The sequence below is a fragment of the Periplaneta americana genome, chromosome 5, assembly GCF_040183065.1.
Source record: "Periplaneta americana isolate PAMFEO1 chromosome 5, P.americana_PAMFEO1_priV1, whole genome shotgun sequence".
Taxonomy (NCBI): domain Eukaryota; kingdom Metazoa; phylum Arthropoda; class Insecta; order Blattodea; family Blattidae; genus Periplaneta; species Periplaneta americana.
Window position 1 is genome coordinate 39,949,537 of NC_091121.1, and position 13,699 is coordinate 39,963,235.

The 13,699-nt window shown below is 38.8% G+C and overlaps 1 protein-coding gene across 1 annotated transcript in view; it reads right to left on the minus strand.

Moving 5' to 3' along the window:
* The window catches only part of LOC138700474 (uncharacterized), a 206,674-nt gene that overhangs the window by 40,741 nt on the left and 152,234 nt on the right, over positions 1–13,699 (minus strand). The gene's annotated exons all lie outside the window — the stretch shown is intronic.

Below are 13,699 nucleotides of genomic sequence, written 5' to 3' on the forward strand. Positions count from 1 at the left end.
GCCTTAGGACACCTTCTAGCACACATTTGTGTAGGTTTTATGCAAAAAGAGACTAAGGTATGAATCTTGAGTTTAATATTCTTCAACATAATTGGGAAAGTGCATGTTAATAGTAGGATAGATAAAAATTGTTCTTAGAAGTGCAAATGTGAATTATAAAAAAATTGATGGCAAGCCTAAAATTGAATACACATGTCGAAGTTCATAACCATCATTTTGTTGAAGGTTGATTTATCTGTAAATGTCATTACAAAATAAAATAAATTTTGTTATCTGAATTTTTAATTCTGCGTTAAAAGTAAATTTAATGTGAGCATTAATGCCTTATGAATATACAAATAACTAATTAATAAGGAAACAGCCATTAAATCCTCAAACGCAAACTGACCGTCATTACCGATAAAATCTTCTCTTTTAATGAGATTCTCGAGTGATTATGCAGAATGAAATATTTTATGGGATGATAGCATGGACAATTCTCAGTAAAAATAAGTTCATATATAGACCTACATGTATCCATTCTTCAATGGGTGTACAGATACAGCTGTTTGAATGTTACGCATAACAAGTCCCACAAATGGCATGGAGGAACGACATATGACTATGCACAAAGAAATAGTACGTGTTCCTCTTCTGAGATCGTTTGAGGGCAGCATTGTTCATAATGAGTGTAGAGAAAAAGCTGTTTGTAGTTCCTTTGTCCACAAAGGTGGGCATGTTCTTCCACCATGACGGAGCCCCTGTGCATTTCAGCCGTCAAGTGACATCGTATAAATCTCACATTTCCCAAACGATGACTCGGCCGCGGTGGTTCCGTGCACTGACCACAAAGATCTCCAGACTTTACTTCTGTCGGTTTTTTTCTGTGAGGGTAAGTGAAGGGCGAAGTGTACAAAAATAAAAATCAAGGGACGAATTATGAATAAAAGAACGACAATACGACCTCAGAAGAGCAACACTTACTGTTGTCAATAAAGCAAAAAGTGTGCTGAAGCCGTCGGTGAGACTTCTTAACCATTATACCACCTGTAACATTTGATATGCGTAACATTCAAACAGCTGTATCACCATACCCATTGTAAATTAGACACTTTTTATAGGAACATTATTTTGCTCAGAACAGTTCATACTAGAACTCAATAAAATACAGTATTTAATATTCTTTCTGAATAACCATGTATACCGCATATTCTGTGAATTTACATTTTTCGTGATTTTTTTTTAAGGAGTTGCACTCATAAAACTATTAATATGAGTATCACCATATCGTCATTCTTCAGAAAATTTCTCTTCTTAACATGACTAAATGTTACTCAATCATACATATGAAGAATTTCATTTCCTTATTTATTCATGCAAATGAAAGCAGCAAGGCTGTCCAAACTTTGAAAGGAATTCTAAAACACAAACTCAATACTAATACATAACTTATCAGTTTACTGATTGACATTTTGGTTAGCTGATTGGTTAGCGATTGATTTACTGGCTGACTGACTTAAAGACTTAATTATTAACATTCTAGCTTATTGACTTTTTCGCTACTGAGTGTCTAGTAGAAAAATTGATTGAATGATTTAGTGGCTGACTATATAGGTGACTGAGTGAATGTCTAGTACAATTATTCGTTGAATGATTTAGCGGCTAACTGGCCACAAAACTGAAGTACTGTCTAGTACTATTATTGGTTGAATGAATTAGTGGCTGTCTGGGTAGGTAACTGGGCGATTGGCTGAATGCTGATAGAGTAGGTGACTGTGTTATTGTCTAGTAGAATTATTGATATTCTAACTAACTTAATGCCAATTTCTCACATAATTATTGACGTTTTAAACATAACAACTTGCCCCGCGAAACGTTTCTTGATATTCTACAATTCCAGAGAGTTACCATTGTAGAATATGAAGAAACGTTTCGCGGGGCAAGTTATTATACTGTATTTAAAACGTCAATAATTATGTGAGAAACTGGCCATTAAGTTAGTTAGAATATTAAGTGTTGTGTAAATCGTATTGTATTGTGATATTTAACAAAATTTATGTACTTTGGTGCAGGGCTATAACCCCAGTTTTACACCATCAAGAAGCAAGATATAAAACCATGCACCACTTTTGCATGCAAAATTCATATCCAGATAATGACACCATCATCAGAGGAGGTCACAGTCTCGTACGACTCTCTCTCTCTCTCTCTCTCTCTCTCTCTCTCTCTCTCTCTCTCTCTCTCTCTCTCTCTCTCTCTCTCTCTCTCTTCAGACAAAATTTCTGACATATGCCTGAAGCAAGAGCCTTTGCATCAAGTTATCCGTTCAGCGGTTATCTTGTTGTCAGAAATTTGGATTTGAACCATAGACCTCTCGACAGTCACGCAATCTTAAAGCAAACACTGTACTTATGTGTGATGGAAATTGTAATTCCAGGAAAATCATCTCTTTCCAAACAATATGCCTTGAGTAGTCAGCCTGTTGCCTCATTCCAAACATTTTGCGGTCCGAACTGGCTCTGATTTAAGGGAATTTTATTTATCTTCTTCCACTGTAGTCTAGTGTCAATCATAAGGTTTAAAATTATTTCTATGAATGTATTTGAATAGGTATGGAGAACACGTAGAAGTCCACACCTGTGGAGTAACGGTCAGCGCGTCTGGCCGTGAAACCAGGTGGCCTAGGTTCGAATCCCGGTCGGGTCAAGTTATCTGGTTGAGGTTTTTTCCGGGGTTTTCCCTCAACCCAATACGAGCAAATGCTGTGTAACTTTCGGTGCTGGACCCCGGACTCATTTCACCGGCATTATCACCTTCATTTCATTCACACGCTAAATAACCTAGATGTTGATACAGCGTCGCAAAATAACCCAATAAAATAAAAAATAAACATGTAGAAGTAAAACAGGCTGTGGTCAGATACATCCTACATCTCCTTTCACTTCTCCCTCTTCCTTCTTTCCTACTTCCACTATTTCTTTATCCTTTCTTTCTTCATAATTTGGTTTTTCAAATCAAACCATTCTTACTCTAATAAAATTGTACATAAAGATTAATTAAAAAGTTTACAGAGGAGTTAAGGAATTCCCAATGATTGCTCGATATGCCTATGCCTATAATATACAGTACATGCACTTTACTTCACACCGGCATATTTTATTTCAATTTTTCAATTTTATTTATTTCAAATATACAGAATAAAGAAATATAATTACAAAACAAACAAAGAGAAATACAAAATAAAATAATACAAGCAATATAAAAAGAAGATACAGTAGTATTAACAAAATTTGAGACCGAATGAGCAGCGCTCGTGCTCGGTTGCAGTTCAGATATAATATTAAAATAAAAAATAATAATATAAATAAATAAGTAAAATAAAATAGGAACTAAAATATAATTACAGCGGCAATGGAATTATATAATATAATATTAACACTATAGAAGAATAATATCGCACGTGAAAAGTAGGACTAATATATATATATATATATATATATATATATATATATATTTGATATGTAAGTTTAGCTTTCATGTCGAAACATTACTGACATTGAGGCTTCAATTTCAATTTTCTCATAATTGCATTCTACAAATAACAGAGGTGATAACCCACAGCCTTGGCGAACTCCAGAATTAATTGATCTCCAGTCAGATAATGAATTTTCAACTTTAACTGAGGCGAGCGAACTCAGAGTTTATTGAAATACAGTTGCCATGGATTCAGAAAGTTTCCACACCTGTGGAGTAACGGTCAGCGCGTCTGGCTGCGAAACCAGGTGGCCCGGGTTCGAATCCCGGTCGGGGCAAATTACCTGGTTGAGGTTTTTTCTGGGGTTTTTCCTCAACCCAAATTCGAGCAAGTGCTGGGTAACTTTCGGTGCTGGACCCCAGACTCATTTCACCGACATTATCACCTTCATAACATTCAGACGCTAAATAACCTAGATGTTGATACAGCGTCGTAAAATAACCCAAGAAAATAAATTCAGAAAGTGGAAAGTGGCAATAATCTTCTGTTTCCACCGTACCACGAGTGACATCAGAGTTAACAGAAAAAAAGATCATGTCAAGACGTTACAATTATTCTCTTCTTGTAGGTCGAGTATAGACATTTCATGTAAAAATGAAGGAACAAAAATAATGTAGCTTACATAACTAATAAATAAAACTAATTTTTTTCTCCCATTTATTCTTCGACCTTGCATGAAGGTACGCCTATAAAATATATTTCTGGGAACCATATTATATATTCACAAGCAGGGGAAGTACATAATGATGTGGTTAACACGGCTCAAGGTCACCATTAAAGGAAAGGAATACAGAATAAAGCCACCGGCGTAGCTTCAGTTGGCTGAGGCTCTTGCCTACCGATCCGGAGTTGCGCTCGGGCGCGGGTTCGATTCCCATTTGGGCTGATTACCCTGTTCTGTTTTTTCCAAGGTTATCCCAATCGTAAAGCTAATGTCAGGTAATCTATGGCGACACCTCGGTCTCGTCTCGCCAAATACCATCTCGGTATCACTAATTCCATTGATGCTAAACAACTGAGTAGTTGATTCAGCGTCGTTAAATAACAAAAAAATACAGATCAAGCTCCAGAAAAAGGAACACTCTTACAGTAGCTATGAAGAGAGATAATTTCCATTTCTTTGTCGAGAAACAAAGCCGGGAATGCTGTATTTCTAGCCTGGAAAATTACTTGTTGAGCTCCAGAGGGCATATCTACTGATTTGAGTGAGTTACGGCGAAATGTGCGGTGAGATTGAACGCCTCACGAGGCTAACGGTTCCGGTATTTATAATCAACAAGGTTTCAAACTTTTCCACAAGACTCGTATCTTCCTCTTTGAAATCAGCCGCTCTCAGCCATGAGTCAATCAATCAAATAACAAACAACTTCCCTTCACTTTCCATATGTGTACATAAGAATTTGATTACTCTGCGTATACATGCGCTCAAACTAATTGCGATGGAAAGACATAAAAACTGCTCCCCTCTGTTCGAAAATACCGCCAAGGTTTTCTTTTTCACAGAAAGAGACTTTTTTGTGTTTGGGACAGGCTTTCAACATCAAATTACTTCACATCGTTTTTAATGGGAACATAAAAAATTATCGTTGTGTTCTCTGGCGGCTGAGGCACATTCGCAGAATCCGTGGAAGAGAAGCCATTATCTCCTGCGTGTCCGTGCGTTCATTTCCTACCTGTCCATCAGACAGGAGATGCCTCACACTTTAGGAATCCTCACCACTTGTAGTGAGAAGAGAAGAGAAGAGAAGAGAAGAGAAGAGAAGAGAAGAGAAGAGAAGAGAAGAGAAGAGAAGAGAAGAGAAGAGAAGAGAAGAGAAGAGAAGAGAAGAGAAGAGAAGAGAAGAGAAGAGAAGAGAAGAGAAGAGAAGAGAAGAGAAGAGAAGAGAAGAGAAGAGAAGAGAAGAGAAGAGAAGAGAAGAGAAGAGAAGAGAAGAGAAGAGCTTCTTAATTATTATTTTTAATTCTTTTTTAATCTTGTCACTATAATGAGCTGATGTAGTGAACAACATATTTGTCTAGTCTTTGCTCCCGAAAAGGTAATTGTACTTAATTTCAAGATATTCTGAGGAGATCCCATAACCGCTCTGAACATAAAGCCATTTGAATGTCTTACTTTCCAATTGCACCTGTAGTCGGCCTGGATGGCGCAGTCGGTAGAGAGCTGACCTTCTGTGCCTGAGGTTGCTGTTTCGATCTCAGCTTAGGTCGATGGCTAAGTGTGCTTAAATGCGACAGGCTCATGTCAGTAGATATACTGGCATGTAAAAGAACCCCTTACTCACTTACTTACTTACAAATGGCTTTTAAGGAACCCGCAGATTCATTGTCGCCCTCACATAAGCCCGCTATCGGTCCCTATCCTGTGCAAGATTAATTCAGTCTGTACCATCATATCCCACCTCCTTCAAACCCATTTTAATATTATCCTTCCATTTATGTCTCGGTCTCCCGAAAGGTCTTTTTCCCTCCGGCCTCCCAACTAACACTGTACATGCATTTCTGGATTTGCCCATACGTGCTACATGTCCTGCCCATCTCAAACATCTGGATTTAATATCCCTTAATTATATCAAGTGAAGAATACAATGCGTGCAGTTCGCGTTAAGTAACTTTCTCCATTTTCCTGTAACTTCATCCCTTTTAGTCACAAATATTTTCTTAATAACCTTATTCTCAAACACCCTTAATCTCTGTTCCTCTCTCAAAGTGAGAGTCCAAGTTTCATAACCATACATAACAACCGATAATATAACTGTTTTATATTCTAACTTTCAGATTTTTTGACAGCAGACTGGATGACAAAAGCTTCTGAACCGAATAATAACACGCATTTCTCGTATTTATTCTGCGTTTAATTTCCTCCCGAGTGTCTTTTGTATGTATGTATATGTATGTATTTATTCACACTGCAATGGGTGTATACCCGGTGCCAGTGGTAACTAATTACACTCAATAATGACAATAATAAACTTATTAATTAAAAATACAGTTAATAATAATAATACCAATAATTAATACAAATAATTAATACTAACAATAATTAATAATAATAATAATAATAATAATAATAATAATAATAATAGGGAATATTCTAAATTAAATGAAGCACGATCACTTAAAATAACATTTAAAATAAATCTAATTTGTATCTTAAATCTAAGTTCGAACTAAAACCCACGAGTATGATATGTTCATATCTGCACAAGTACCTTTCCAGATTACACTCATTTCGCTATCAACTCACTCACTGCACTGGAACTGCGACACATTTCACTGATTCTATCCTGATTTCACTAACACTTCAAAAACATTTCACTGTTCAAATACTTTGCACTCCACTATAAATTATAAAGCTTTCCTGACAGGAACACGTTTCACTGACACAACACACTTCACTGACACAACATAATTCTTCACTGATACAACACTTCAATAACAAAATATCATTTACATCCTTTACATACTGTGTATAATTACCGTCTATTAGTAAAGTCCTTAAGCCTATTTTTAAATACGTTTTTGGTTGTTGGTAAAGCCTTTAGTAAGTCTGCAGTTAAAGCATTCCAGTCCCTGATAGTACGATTGAGAAAAGAAAACTGTCCAGTGTCCGTCCTCTGCCTTCTTTCCCTCAATTTATATGAGTGATCGTTCCTTGAAGAGTAATTTGGCGGTTGCAACCTATTTTTTATTTCTCTCCAGGCAGGTTCACCTCTGTATGTTTTGAACAGTGCGCATAATCGAATTCGCGTTCTTATTGTTACTGTTACTCCAAGATATTTGAATTTTTCCACCTTTTCGAAAGATAAATCTCCAATTTTTATAGAACCCCTACGGGAAAAAATTCCGGCACACCGACGACACTGATATAGCCTTGGCAGTTGCGAGCGTCGTTAAATAAAACATTTTTTTTACCTGCAGCCCCGAGTTCTATCGCTCTAAAAACAAAGCCAATACGGCTTCATAAAAGAGATAGTGTAGGTATATTGGAAGACTTAGCGGTGAAAACAACAACAGCTACTTTGTAGACGAAACAGATGTCAAAAATTACCATCAAACCAAGCATAAGAAGAAGACCAATATTTAAAGATTTCACATACATAACTAGGCGATGACCTTCCGGTATCCAATCCCGGACCAGAGATCGCCTGCATCAATCATAGCTGTACTCAAACAAGCGACCTCCATGCAGAGGCTGCAACATTCCAGCGCATTGGACACCTGCTACAGCAGCTACATTCAACACCATGAAATTATTGAAGCCATAAAATTCCGAGATAGCAATCATGACGTGGTACAAGCAGAAACAAAAAACCTAATACTTTGCAATAGACATTTGACGAAAATTATTTATATCTTGCATATTTGTATTACAATAAAAAATGTACACGGCTCCGTTATGTCGGTGATATTTTGTGGATGTAGAGCAGTGATAGTAGAATAAGGTGCCTTCCAGAACAAGTTAAGGAACAGAGCCTCTAGGCGTTGTTAAACGAACAACTTGTTATCCAAAATGAGCTTGTTGGAAATCGATGCACCGGAGCATTTGGTAGCGAATAATAATTATTACGGAGCAGTGCTCTGGACAGGAGACAGGATGATAAAAGCGATCTAGTGAGTGAGTCAGTGTGTGTGTGTGCGTGCGTGCGTGTGTATGTGTCTTTCTCTCGCGTCTGTGGCTCAAGTGATAACGCATTCGGTTTTCCTTCCAGCCGGCCCGGGTTCGATCCCCGACAGGTCGTGATGGAATTCTTAGTGGACAAAACAAACGTTAGGCTACAGAGAATTTTTCCGGGATACTCCCTATTTTATTCCATCAACTCTTTTCACCTCCCTCTCATTTCATCTATCATCTTCAGGGGCAGTTATTTATGGAAATTAATTTTATCATTTGTGTTTTTTAATATTCGTGTCGGTGGAGATTGCTAGGGATTGATTTGTACTCTCGACGGAGATTAATAGAAATTTTGGAAAATACAATTATTTTGGAATTGCAGTATTAACTCAGTATGAATATTACTTTCCAAGTAATTGACATTAAAGATTCGTTGGATTCTGGTAAAGGTGCATTATGATCGATAGACAATATTTGTTGGATTGAGACTATATTTAACACACATTCATTAAAAAACAAAAAAAAATTGCAGCCCTCAAATTAGGACTTTCAAATTATCAGTGAAATCTTGAATTCTCTGTCTTTTAAGTTCACTAACGTAATCAGAACACCTGGAATACCATGTAATGTAACCTACTTGGATATATAACAAATTTAAAAAAAATCCGAAAAAAAAAAAAAACTCAGAATATGAAATTCACTACAAAACGACGCAATAGTAATAATTCGTGAATGTGTTCATCTTTCGCTATTATAATTCTATTTCGCGATTTGTCGAGATTGTTTTATCCACATAGGTTATTATTAATCAGAATCACTTAACTAGTAAAGATTCGTAAAAATCTATTGTATATCTATTATTTCATGACTTTCGCAATTTCCATAAATTCCCGGCCCTGTTCATCTGCAATAATAAAGATAGACTGAAGTGAAGTGTTGGGAGTAGTACAGGTTTTCGATGCTGATATAGGAAGGGCTTGGATCTCTGGGGCTTTTCAGACTACTCGTATGTGGACAGGACACGGCTCTATCAGGGGCTGTGGCAAGATGACCCAACTATCAGCATCAGATGACCATTAAGGGCTTGGGGATTTGGGCTTCTGGGACTTATCAGGCTACGTTTCCGAGAAATGAGATCTGGCTCTATCAGGCGCTGAGGAAGGATGGCCTAACTGCCACAGTCGGATTCACGAGTGCAACGCAGGTCACCTGTCGGCCCCGAACGATAACTGCATATACTGTATAGGACGCACAATTGGCCAAACAGTGCCAACAGTAAGTACCCATCCCAGGACCAGCTCTCGTAAAGCTGAGCCAGAGCTAAGTCAAGTGTGTGTATGAGAGTGCAGGCACATGAATGGTTGAAGAAGTGAGTATACAAGTATGTAAGTGGAGTGATTAGGCATGTATATGAGGGAGTAAGGAGTGAGTTTGGGATCATGTGAGTAAACGGATGAGCGTCCGAGCATATGAGTGAACGAATGATGGTGGAAGCATGTAAGCGAAAAGTGAGTGTACTGTAAGCATCTGAGTACGTGAAGTAGTGTGAAGCATGTGAGTGAAGGAGTGAGTGTGGAAGGATATGAGTGAACGAATGACTGTGGGAGCATGTAAGAGAAAAGTGAATGTACTGTAAGCATCTGAGTACGTGAAATAGTGTAAAGCATGTGAGTGAAGGAGTGAGTGTGGAAGGATATGAGTGAACGAATGACTGTGGGACCATGTAAGAGAAAAGTGAATGTACTATAAGCATCTGAGTACGTGAAGTTGTGTGAAGCATATGAGTGAAAGGAGAGTGTGGGAGGATATGAGTGAACGAATGATTGTGGGAGCATGTAAATGAAAAATAAGTGTATAAGTAACTAAATACGTGAAGTAATGTGGAGCATGTGAGTGGAGGAATGAGTATGGAAGGATATGAGTGAACGAATGACTGTGGGAGCATGTAAGAGAAAAGTGAATGTACTGTAAGCATCTGAGTACGTGAAGTAGTGTGAAGCATGTGAGTGAAGGAGTGAGTGTGGAAGGATATGAGTGAACGAATGACTGTGGGAGCATGTAAGAGAAAAGTGAATGTACTATAAGCATCTGAGCACGTGAAGTAGTGTGAAGCATGTGAGTGAAGGAGTGAGTGTGGAAGGATATGAGTGAACGAATGACTGTGGGAGCATGTAAGAGAAAAGTGAATGTACTATAAGCATCTGAGCACGTGAAGTAGTGTGAAGCATGTGAGTGAAGGAGTGAGTGTGGAAGGATATGAGTGAACGAATGACTGTGGGAGCATGTAAGAGAAAAGTGAATGTACTGTAAGCATCTGAGTACGTGAAGTAGTGTGAAGCATGTGAGTGAAGGAGTGAGTGTGGAAGGATATGAGTGAACGAATGACTGTGGGAGCATGTAAGAGAAAAGTGAATGTACTGTAAGCATCTGAGTACGTGAAGTAGTGTGAAGCATGTGAGTGAAGGAGTGAGTGTGGAAGGATATGAGTGAACGAATGACTGTGGGAGCATGTAAGAGAAAAGTGAATGTACTATAAGCATCTGAGTACGTGAAGTAGTGTGAAGCATGTGAGTGAAGGAGTGAGTGTGGAAGGATATGAGTGAACGAATGACTGTGGGAGCATGTAAGAGAAAAGTGAATGTACTGTAAGCATCTGAGTACGTGAAGTAGTGTGAAGCATGTGAGTGAAGGAGTGAATGTGGAAGGATATGAGTGAACGAATGACTGTGGGAGCATGTAAGAGAAAAGTGAATGTACTGTAAGCATCTGAGTACGTGAAGTAGTGTGAAGCATGTGAGTGAAGGAGTGAGTGTGGAAGGATATGAGTGAACGAATGACTGTGGGAGCATGTAAGAGAAAAGTGAATGTACTACAAGCATCTGAGTACGTGAAGTAGTGTGAAGCATATGAGTGAAAGGAGAGTGTGGGAGGATATGAGTGAACGAATGATTGTGGGAGCATGTAAATGAAAAATAAGTGTATAAGTAACTAAATACGTGAAGTAATGTGGAGCATGTGAGTGGAGGAGTGAGTGTGGAAGGATATGAGTGAACGAATGACTGTGGGAGCATGTAAGAGAAAAGTGAATGTACTATAAGCATCTGAGCACGTGAAGTAGTGTGAAGCATGTGAGTGAAGGAGTGAGTGTGGAAGGATATGAGTGAACGAATGACTGTGGGAGCATGTAAGAGAAAAGTGAATGTACTATAAGCATCTGAGTACGTGAAGTAGTGTGAAGCATGTGAGTGAAGGAGTGAGTGTGGAAGGATATGAGTGAACGAATGACTGTGGGAGCATGTAAGAGAAAAGTGAATGTACTGTAAGCATCTGAGTAGGTGAAGTAGTGTGAAGCATGTGAGTGAAGGAGTGAGTGTGGAAGGATATGAGTGAACGAATGACTGTGGGAGCATGTAAGAGAAAAGTGAATGTACTATAAGCATCTGAGTACGTGAAGTAGTGTGAAGCATGTGAGTGAAGGAGTGAGTGTGGAAGGATATGAGTGAACGAATGACTGTGGGAGCATGTAAGAGAAAAGTGAATGTACTGTAAGCATCTGAGTACGTGAAGTAGTGTGAAGCATGTGAGTGAAGGAGTGAATGTGGAAGGATATGAGTGAACGAATGACTGTGGGAGCATGTAAGAGAAAAGTGAATGTACTGTAAGCATCTGAGTACGTGAAGTAGTGTGAAGCATGTGAGTGAAGGAGTGAGTGTGGAAGGATATGAGTGAACGAATGACTGTGGGAGCATGTAAGAGAAAAGTGAATGTACTACAAGCATCTGAGTACGTGAAGTAGTGTGAAGCATATGAGTGAAAGGAGAGTGTGGGAGGATATGAGTGAACGAATGATTGTGGGAGCATGTAAATGAAAAATAAGTGTATAAGTAACTAAATACGTGAAGTAATGTGGAGCATGTGAGTGGAGGAATGAGTATGGAAGGATATGAGTGAACGAATGACTGTGGGAGCATGTAAGAGAAAAGTGAATGTACTGTAAGCATCTGAGTACGTGAAGTAGTGTGAAGCATGTGAGTGAAGGAGTGAGTGTGGAAGGATATGAGTGAACGAATGACTGTGGGAGCATGTAAGAGAAAAGTGAATGTACTATAAGCATCTGAGCACGTGAAGTAGTGTGAAGCATGTGAGTGAAGGAGTGAGTGTGGAAGGATATGAGTGAACGAATGACTGTGGGAGCATGTAAGAGAAAAGTGAATGTACTATAAGCATCTGAGCACGTGAAGTAGTGTGAAGCATGTGAGTGAAGGAGTGAGTGTGGAAGGATATGAGTGAACGAATGACTGTGGGAGCATGTAAGAGAAAAGTGAATGTACTGTAAGCATCTGAGTACGTGAAGTAGTGTGAAGCATGTGAGTGAAGGAGTGAGTGTGGAAGGATATGAGTGAACGAATGACTGTGGGAGCATGTAAGAGAAAAGTGAATGTACTGTAAGCATCTGAGTACGTGAAGTAGTGTGAAGCATGTGAGTGAAGGAGTGAGTGTGGAAGGATATGAGTGAACGAATGACTGTGGGAGCATGTAAGAGAAAAGTGAATGTACTATAAGCATCTGAGTACGTGAAGTAGTGTGAAGCATGTGAGTGAAGGAGTGAGTGTGGAAGGATATGAGTGAACGAATGACTGTGGGAGCATGTAAGAGAAAAGTGAATGTACTGTAAGCATCTGAGTACGTGAAGTAGTGTGAAGCATGTGAGTGAAGGAGTGAATGTGGAAGGATATGAGTGAACGAATGACTGTGGGAGCATGTAAGAGAAAAGTGAATGTACTGTAAGCATCTGAGTACGTGAAGTAGTGTGAAGCATGTGAGTGAAGGAGTGAGTGTGGAAGGATATGAGTGAACGAATGACTGTGGGAGCATGTAAGAGAAAAGTGAATGTACTACAAGCATCTGAGTACGTGAAGTAGTGTGAAGCATATGAGTGAAAGGAGAGTGTGGGAGGATATGAGTGAACGAATGATTGTGGGAGCATGTAAATGAAAAATAAGTGTATATGTAACTAAATACGTGAAGTAATGTGGAGCATGTGAGTGGAGGAGTGAGTGTGGAAGGATATGAGTGAACGAATGACTGTGGGAGCATGTAAGAGAAAAGTGAATGTACTATAAGCATCTGAGCACGTGAAGTAGTGTGAAGCATGTGAGTGAAGGAGTGAGTGTGGAAGGATATGAGTGAACGAATGACTGTGGGAGCATGTAAGAGAAAAGTGAATGTACTATAAGCATCTGAGTACGTGAAGTAGTGTGAAGCATGTGAGTGAAGGAGTGAGTGTGGAAGGATATGAGTGAACGAATGACTGTGGGAGCATGTAAGAGAAAAGTGAATGTACTGTAAGCATCTGAGTACGTGAAGTAGTGTGAAGCATGTGAGTGAAGGAGTGAGTGTGGAAGGATATGAGTGAACGAATGACTGTGGGAGCATGTAAGAGAAAAGTGAATGTACTATAAGCATCTGAGTACGTGAAGTAGTGTGAAGCATGTGAGTGAAGGAGTGAGTGTGGAAGGATATGAGTGAACGAATGACTGTGGGAGCATGTAAGAGAAAAGTGAATGTACTGT